The sequence below is a fragment of the Anomaloglossus baeobatrachus genome, chromosome 1 (genome assembly GCF_048569485.1).
Source record: "Anomaloglossus baeobatrachus isolate aAnoBae1 chromosome 1, aAnoBae1.hap1, whole genome shotgun sequence".
NCBI classification, from domain to species: Eukaryota; Metazoa; Chordata; class Amphibia; order Anura; family Aromobatidae; genus Anomaloglossus; species Anomaloglossus baeobatrachus.
Genome location: NC_134353.1, coordinates 971,072,269 through 971,082,052, shown reverse-complemented (window position 1 = coordinate 971,082,052; position 9,784 = coordinate 971,072,269). Strand labels below are relative to the sequence as shown.

The window sequence follows — 9,784 nt, the reverse complement described above, 5'->3', positions numbered from 1 at the left end:
AGGAAATTTTGCAGCATATCTTAGTGTAGAATTTTCAGATGAAATTATTCTGTTCATGAAACGTATAAAGACCGATGCTACCTAGGATAATGGGGTCTGTGGTGGAGCAGACTAGCGGCAGTTTAGGGGCGACCACCTGAGGGTGACATTCCAATCCATGAAGCAATATGGGGCAGACCCGGCCACTCATGATTGTGGTGAGCACTGCTGCGGGTGTAATGTTAAGGTTAATGGTAACCGGAGCCACTCACCGACACACCATGGAGACGGAGGATCCCACTGATCGGGGCGCACACATCTGATCCTGCTCGACACACTGCGATATCCAGCATTACACTGCACCCTCACAGAGTATACAGCATCATCGGAAGCTTTATCTTCATATATATTGTATCCAGCCGTGCTCTCTGGTCTCTTACATTGTGCTGAGGAGGAAGCAGAAAATACCGATCACCAGGAGGCTCCTCATCCACAGCGATCCCTAGATGCTCCCAGAATCCAGAGCCAGAAGTCCCATGTAAAAACCCCAGAAATAGCACAATTAAAGGAAATATCATTATAAATATATTCTCCCCTCCCTCATGTGCAATAGGAAGCTCCTCCCCCTCCCTCATGTGCAATAGGAAGCTCCTCCCCCTCCCTCATGTGAAATAGGAAGCTCCTCCCCTCCCTCATGTGCAATAGGAAGCTCCTCCCCCTCCCTCATGTGCAATAGGAAGCTCCTCCCCCTCCCTCATGTGCAGTAGAAAGCTCTTCCCCCTCCCTCATGTGCAATAGGAAGCTCCTCCCCCTCCCTCATGTGTAGTAGGAAGCTCCTACCCCTCCCCGATGTGCAATAGGAAGCTCCTCTCCCTCCCTCATGTGCAATATGAAGCTCCTCCCCCTCCCCGATTTGCAATGGGAAGCTCCTCCCCTTCCCTCATGTGCAATAGGAAGCTCCTCCCCTCCCTCATGTGTAATAGGAAGCTCCTCTCCCTCCCTCATGTGCAATAGGAAGCTCCTCCCTCTCCCCATGTGCAATGGGAAGCTCCTCCCCCTCCCTCATGTGCAATAGGAAGCTCCTCCACTCCATTCATGAGCAGTAAAAACCTCCTCCTCCGTCATATGCATTAGGAATCTCCTCTTCATCCTGGGATCACGCAGGGGTCATACTCTCCTATACACACAGGTAATGCGGGGGTCATACTCAACTATACACACAGGTCACGCAGGGGTCAAACTCACCTATACACAGAGGTCACGCGGGGTCATACTCCCCTATACACACAGGTCACGTGGGGGTCATACTCACCTATAGACACAGGTAACGCGGGGGTCATACTCACCCAGGGCTTTACTACTGTGCCTGGTGTAGGAGACCCGGTGAAAAGAGGAGGCCCGGGGTAAATACTTTTCTTTAGCCTCAGTCAGGACAAGCCCCTTCTCTTCACAAGGCCCCAGTCACAGCAGCAGCAGCAGAGGGGCCCGGCGGTGTCGCTTCACTACCAGACATGACTAAGTTGCATGTGAAGGGGCGGAGCATGCAAATTAGCCAAGTGCTGTAGTGGAGGCAGGGTCAGTGGAGCAGAGCAGGGCGCAGGCACGTCATCACTGGGCCGTGCAGCAGGAGGTGAGGTCATCACTCTGAGACCTCATTACACTCCTGCTACAGCGGCTGAGGTGGCGAGGACGCGGCAGCCAGCGGGGACAGGCAAGCGCTGTGAGCCGAAGACAATCGCTGGGGGGGCCCGCTGATCTCTGCTGGGGGAACCCGCTGATCTCTGCTGGGGGGGGGCGCTGATCTCTGCTAGGGGGGGGCGCTGATCTCTGCCGGGGCCTGCGCTGATCTCTGCCCTCCGGGGCCCGCGCTGATCTCTGCCCGCCGGGGCCTACGCTGATCTCTGCTGGTGGGGATGCTGATCTCTGCTGGGGGGGACGGGGACGCGCTGATCTCTGCCCGGGGCTCGCGTTGATCTCTGCCCGCCGGGGCCCGCGCTGATCTCTGCCCGCCGGGGCCGCGCTGATCTCTGCCCGCCGGGGCCCGCGATGATCTCTGCCCGCCGGGGCCCGCGCTGATCTCTGCCCGCCGGGGCCCATGCTGATCTCTGCCCGCCGGGGCCCGCGCTGATCTCTGCCCGCCGCGGCATGCGCTGATCTCATAGCAAACTCACTCCAGAAGTTGATTGAGGATCTCTGAATGATCCAATGTTGTCCTAAATGACTGATGATGATAAATATAATCCCCTGTGTGTAATCAAGTCTCCGTATAATGCCCTTGCTCTGTGATAGGCTCAGGGTTCTGTGTAAAGCGCAGAGAGCATCATGAAGACCAAGGAACACAACAGGCAGGTCCGTGATGCTGTTGGTGAGAAGTTTAAAGCCGGATTTGGTTACAAAAAGATTTCCCCAACTTTAAACATCCCAAGAAGCCCTGTGCAAGCGATCATAGTGAAATGGAAGGAGCATCATACCACTGCAAATCTACCAAGACCCGGCCGTCCATCCAAACTGTCATCTCACACAAGGAGAAGACTGATCAGAGATGCAGCCAAGAGGCCCATGATCACTCTGGATGATCTGCAGAGATCTACAGCTGAGGTGGGAGAGTCTGTCCATAGCACAACAATCAGTCTACGCTGCACAAATCTGGCCTTTATGGAAGAGTGGCGAGAAGAAAGCCATTTCTCAAAGATATCCATAAAAAGTGTTGTTTAAAGTTTACCACAAGCCCCTGGAGACCCCAAACATGTGGAAGAAGGTGCTCTGCTCAGATGAAACCAAAATCACACTATATGGGCACAAAGCCAAATGACATGTTTAGCGTAAAAGCAACACAGCTCATCACCCTGAACACACCATCCCCACTGTCAAACATGGTGGTGGCAGCATCATGGTTTGAGCCTGCTTTTCTTTAGCAGGGACAGGGAAGAGGGTTAAAATTGATGGGAAGATGGATGGAGCCACATACAGGACCATTCTTGAAGAAAACCTGTTGGAGTCTGCAAAAGACCTGAGACTGGGACGGAGATTTGTCTTCCAACAAGACAATGATCCCAAACATAAAGGAAAATCTACAATGGAATGGATCACAAATAACCGTATCCAGGTGTTAGAATGGCCAAGTCACAGTCCAGACCTGAACCCAATCGAGAATCTGTGGAAAGAGCTGAAAACTGCTGTTCACAAACGCCTCCATCCAACCTCACTCAGCTCCAGCTGTTTACAAAGGTAGAATGGGCGAGAATTTCACCTCTCCATGTGCAAAACTGATAGACACATACCCCAAGAGACTGCAGCTGTAATCGCAGCAAAAGGGGGTGCTACAAAGTATTAACTTACAGGGGATGAATAATATTGCATGCCACAATTTTCAGTTATTTATTTTTTATAAAAAGTTTAAAATAAGCAATAAATTTCCTTCCTCTTCACAATTGTGTCACTTGTTGTTTATTCTTCCCCAGAATATTAACATTTTATCTTTATGTTTGACGCCTGAAATGTGGGAAAAGGGTGAAAAAGTCAAGGGGCCGAATACTTTCGCAAGACACTGTATATTACAGAATGTTCCCAGGAGGGGGATGTATATAGCAGGAGGGGCCCAGGATGGGAAATATATACCTAAACGGGGACATATATACAAAGAAAGGGACATATATTTCAGGAGGGGGACAATATATATATATATATATATATATATATATATATATATATATATATATATACAGTTAGGTCCAGAAAAATTTGGACAGTGACACAAGTTTTGTTATTTTAGCTGTTTACAAAAACATGTTCAGAAATACAATTCTATATATAATATGGGCTGAAAGTGCACACTCCCAGCTGCAATATGAGAGTTTTCACATCCAAATCGGAGAAAGGGTTTAGGAATCATAGCTCTGTAATGCATAGCCTCCTCTTTTTCAAGGGACCAAAAGTAATTGGACAAGGGACTCTAAGGGCTGCAATTAACTCTGAAGGCATCTCCCTCGTTAACCTGTAATCAATGAAGTAGTTAAAAGGTCTGGGGTTGATTACAGGTGTGTGGTTTTGCATTTGGAAGCTGTTGCTGTGACCAGACAACATGTGGTCTAAGGAGCTCTCAATTGAGGTGAAGCAGAACATCCTGAGGCTGAAAAAAAAGAAAAAATCCATCAGAGAGATAGCAGACATACTTGGAGTAGCAAAATCAACAGTCGGGTACATGCTGAGAAAAAAGGAATTGACTGGTGAGCTTGGGAACTCAAAAAGGCCTGGGTGTCCACGGATGACAACAGTGGTGGATGATCGCCGCATACTTTCTTTGGTGAAGAAGAACCCGTTCACAACATCAACTGAAGTCCAGAACACTCTCAGTGAAGTAGGTGTATCTGTCTCTAAGTCAACAGTAAAGAGAAGACTCCATGAAAGTAATTACAAAGGGTTCACATCTAGATGCAAACCATTCATCAATTCCAAAAATAGACAGGCCAGAGTTAAATTTGCTGAAAAACACCTCATGAAGCCAGCTCAGTTCTGGAAAAGTATTCTATGGACAGATGAGACCAAGATCAACCTGTACCAGAATGATGGGAAGAAAAAAGTGTGGAGAAGAAAGGGAACGGCACATGATCCAAGGCACACCACATCCTCTGTAAAACATGGTGGAGGCAACGTGATGGCATGGGCATGCATGGCTTTCAATGGCACTGGGTCACTTGTGTTTATTGATGACATAACAGCAGACAAGAGTAGCCGGATGAATTCTGAAGTGTACCGGGATATACTTTCAGCCCAGATTCAGCCAAATGCCGCAAAGTTGATCGGACGGCGCTTCATAGTACAGATGGACAATGACCCCAAGCATACAGCCAAAGCTACCCAGGAGTTCATGAGTGCAAAAAAGTGGAACATTCTGCAATGGCCAAGTCAATCACCAGATCTTAACCCAATTGAGCATGCATTTCACTTGCTCAAATCTAGACTTAAGACGGAAAGACCCACAAACAAGCAAGACCTGAAGGCTGCGGCTGTAAAGGCCTGGCAAAGCATTAAGAAGGAGGAAACCCAGCGTTTGGTGATGTCCATGGGTTCCAGACTTAAGGCAGTGATTGCCTCCAAAGGATTCGCAACAAAATATTGAAAATAAAAATATTTTGTTTGGGTTTGGTTTATTTGTCCAATTACTTTTGACCTCCTAAAATGTGGAGTGTTTGTAAAGAAATGTGACAATTCCTACAATTTCTATCAGATATTTTTGTTCAAACCTTCAAATTAAACGTTACAATCTGCACTTGAATTCTGTTGTAGAGGTTTCATTTCAAATCCAATGTGGTGGCATGCAGAGCCCAACTCGCCAAAATTGTGTCACTGTCCAAAGATTTCTGGACCTAACTGTATATGTATATATATATATATATATATATATATATATATAAAAAATATTACACATATTTTTCCAAGAGGGGCAGTGAGACTGTAGGAGATGTGAGGGGTGGAGGCGGAGCCTGGGCGGAGTCCCAAGGTGGCCCGAAAATTTTGCCAGTATGGGGCCCTGAAATTCCTAGTGGCGGCCCTGTACTCTCCTATACACACAGGTCACATGGAGTCGTACTCACCTATACACACTGGTCACATTACTGTCATACTCTCCTATACACACAGGTCACACGGGGTCGTACTCACCTATACACACAGGTCACGCGGGGGTCGTACTCACCTATACACACAGGTCACACGGGGGTCGTACTCACCTATACACACAGGTCACACGGGGGTCGTACTCACCTATACACACAGGTCACATTACTGTCATACTCTCCTATACACACAGGTCACACGGGGTCGTACTCACCTATACACACAGGTCACGCGGGGGTCGTACTCACCTATACACACAGGTCACACGGGGGTCGTACTCACCTATACACACAGGTCACACGGGGGTCGTACTCACCTATACACACAGGTCACGCGGGGGTCGTACTCACCTATACACACAGGTCACACGGGGTCGTACTCACCTATACACAGGTCACGCGGGGGTCGTACTCACCTATACACACAGGTCACGCGGGGGTCGTACTCACCTATACACACAGGTCACACGGGGGTCGTACTCACCTATACACACAGGTCACGCGGGGGTCGTACTCTCCTATACACACAGGTCACGCGGGGGTCGTACTCACCTATACACACGGGTCACGTGGGGGTCGTACTCACCTATACACACGGGTCACGCGGGGGTCGTACTCACCTATACACACGGGTCACGCGGGGGTCATACTCTCCTATACACACAGGTCACGCGGGGGTCGTACTCTCCTATACACACAGGTCACGCGGGGGTCGTACTCACCTATACACACAGGTCACAAGGGGGTCGTACACACCTATACACACAGGTCACGCGAGGGTCGTACTCACCTATACACACAGGTCACGCGGGGGTCGTACTCTCCTATACATACAGGTCACACGGGGGTCGTACTCACCTATACACACAGGTCACAAGGGGGTCGTACTCTCCTATACATACAGGTCACACGGGGGTCGTACTCACCTATACACACAGGTCACGCGGGGGTTGTACTCTCCTATACATACAGGTCACACGGGGGTCGTACTCACCTATACACACGGGTCACACGGGGGTCGTACTCACCTATACACACGGGTCACACGGGGGTCGTACTCACCTATACACACGGGTCACGCGGGGGTCGTACTCTCCTATACACACAGGTCCCGCGGGGGTCGTACTCTCCTATACACACAGGTCACACGGGGGTCATACTCACCTATACACACGGGTCACGCGGGGGTCGTACTCACCTATACACACGGGTCACGCGGGGGTCGTACTCACCTATACACACGGGTCACGCGGGGGTCGTACTCTCCTATACACACAGGTCACGCAGGGGTCGTACTCTCCTATACACACAGGTCACGCGGGGGTCGTACTCACCTATACACACAGGTCACAAGGGGGTCGTACTCACCTATACACACAGGTCACGCGGGGGTCGTACTCACCTATACACACAGGTCACGCGGGGGTCGTACTCTCCTATACACACAGGTCACATGGAGTCGTACTCACCTATACACACAGGTCACATTACTGTCATACTCTCCTATACACACAGGTCACACGGAGTCGTACTCACCTATACACACAGGTCACACGGGGGTTGTACTCACCTATACACGCAGGTCACGCGGGGGTCGTACTCACCTATACAAACAGGTCACACGGGGGTCGTACTCACCTATACACACAGGTCACGCGGGGGTCGTACTCACATATACACACAGGTCACGCGGGGGTCGTACTCACCTATACATACAGGTCACACGGGGGTCGTACTCACCTATACACACAGGTCACACGGGGGTCGTATTCACCTATACACACGGGTCACGCGGGGGTCGTACTCACCTATACACACGGGTCACGCGGGGGTCGTACTCTCCTATACACACAGGTCACGCGGGGGTCGTACTCTCCTATACACACAGGTCACGCGGGGGTCGTACTCACCTATACACACAGGTCACAAGGGGGTCGTACTCACCTATACACACAGGTCACGCGGGGGTCGTACTCTCCTATACACACAGGTCACATGGAGTCGTATTCACCTATACACACAGGTCACACGGGGGTCGTACTCACCTATACACACAGGTCACGCGGGGGTTGTACTCACCTATACACACAGGTCACATTACTGTCATACTCTCCTATACACACAGGTCATGTGGGGGTCATACTCACCTATACACACAGGTCACACGGGGTCGTACTCACCTATACACACAGGTCACGCGGGGGTTGTACTCACCTATACACACAGGTCACGCGGGGGTCGTACTCACCTATACACACAGGTCACATGGGGGTCGTACTCACCTATACACAAAGGTCCAGCGGGGGTCGTACTCACCTATACACACAGGTCACATGGGGGTCGTACTCACCTATACACAAAGGTCCAGCGGGGGTTGTACTCACCTATACACACAGGTCCAGCGGGGGCCGTACTCATCTATACACACAGGTCACGTGGGGGTCTTACTCCCCTATACACACAGGTCACGTGGGGGTCATACTCACCTATACACACAGGTCACACGGGGGTCGTACTCTCCTATACACACAGGTCACACGGGGGTCGTACTCACCTATACACACAGGTCACACGGGGGTCGTACTCTCCTATACACACAGGTCACGTGGGGGTCGTGCTCACCTATACACACAGGTCACACGGGGTCGTACTCACCTATACACACAGGTCACGCGGGGTTGTACTCACCTATACACACAGGTCACGTGGGGGTCGCACTCTCCTATACACACAGGTCACGCGGGGGTCATACTCACCTATACACACAGGTCACGTGGGGGTCATACTCTCCTATACACACAGGTTATGTGGGGGTCGTACTCATTTATACACACGGGTCACACGGGGGTTGTACTCACCTATACACACAGGTCACGTGGGGGTCATACTCTCCTATACACACAGGTCACGCGGGGGTCGTACTCACCTATACACACAGGTCACGCGGGGGTCGTACTCTCCTATATACACAGGTCACGCGGGGGTCGTACTCTCCTATACACACAGGTAACATGGGGGTCGTACTCACCTATACACACAGCTTTTGGCATCCAGTCGTCCCTTTTTTTATTATTTTTGCACTGGATTCTGGGAGTTGAGGGATAATATCCAGATTTACACTTCATTGTTATCTCTTCATCCAGATTATAATATTCTTTGTTTAATATATTGTTCTCCAAGTTATATATAGCAGGTTTTTTACATTGCTCTGGAAAATAAGATGAAAAGTTGCATATTAGTAATGGTATGTGAATCACTTCATTATTATATGTGTACATTATAGAGGTAGCGGAGGGGATCTGTGCTAGAAGTAATAGCAGACAAGTGTTACTCCTCCAGATGCACCACCGGCCTCCACCATATGGTGACTGTCTATGTACCTTCTCCACATAATGCTCGGTAAGCTGCTCTACAAAATACACATCCAGAGCTGCAATCTCAGTCTGCAGAGCTGAAGTCCTTGAACATTGATAGAGTAGAGAAACATTTCCCTGAGCGCCCCACTCCATGTAACAAGGCCTTTTCACATTGCGCTGTGGCCCAATTTGTCTGAACACTCCCTCCCCCCAGAAAACATGATTCAGAAGAGGTCATTGACTATAATAATGCAGACGGAGTCACCCGCGGTTCTGTTTTGCATCATTTTCGGCTGTCTAGGCCTATTGGAGGTGCACATGTGCAATATGAAGCTCCTCCCCTCCCTCATGTGCAATAGGAAGCTCCTCTCTATCCCATATGCACTACGAAGCTCCTCCCCTTCCCTCATGTGCAGTAGGAAGCTCCTCCCCTTCCCTCATGTGCAGTAGAAAGCTCCTCCCCTTTCCACATGTGCAGTAGGAAGCTCCTCCCCTTGCCTCATATGCAGTAGGAAGCTCCTCCCCTTCCCTCATGAGCAGTAGGAAGCTTTTCCCCTTCCCTCATATGCAGTAGGAAGCTCCTTCCCTTCCCTCATGTGTAGTAGGAAGCTCCTTCCCTTCCCTCATGTGCAGTAGGAAGCTCCTCCCCTTCCCTCATGTGCAGTAGGAAGCTCCTCCCCTTCCCTCATATTCAGTAGGAAGCTCCTCCCCTTCCCTCATGTGCAGTAGGAAGCTCCTCCCCTTCCCTCATGTGCAGTAGGACGCTCCTCCCCTTCCCTCATATGCAGTAGGAAGCTCCTCCCCTTCCCTCATGTGCAGTAGTAAGCTCCTCTT

The 9,784-nt window shown here is 50.2% G+C and overlaps 1 long non-coding RNA gene across 1 annotated transcript in view; it reads right to left on the bottom strand.

Annotated features, from left to right (window-relative positions):
* Positions 1-312: 312 nt before the first annotated feature.
* The window catches only part of LOC142302927 (uncharacterized), a 33,458-nt gene continuing 23,986 nt past the window's right edge, over positions 313-9,784 (bottom strand). The window contains exons 2-3 of the long non-coding RNA XR_012752978.1: positions 8,623-8,802; positions 313-425 (exon numbers count right to left, since the gene is read on the bottom strand). This is a non-coding gene — a long non-coding RNA (uncharacterized LOC142302927). The remainder of the gene's footprint in view (positions 426-8,622; positions 8,803-9,784) is intronic.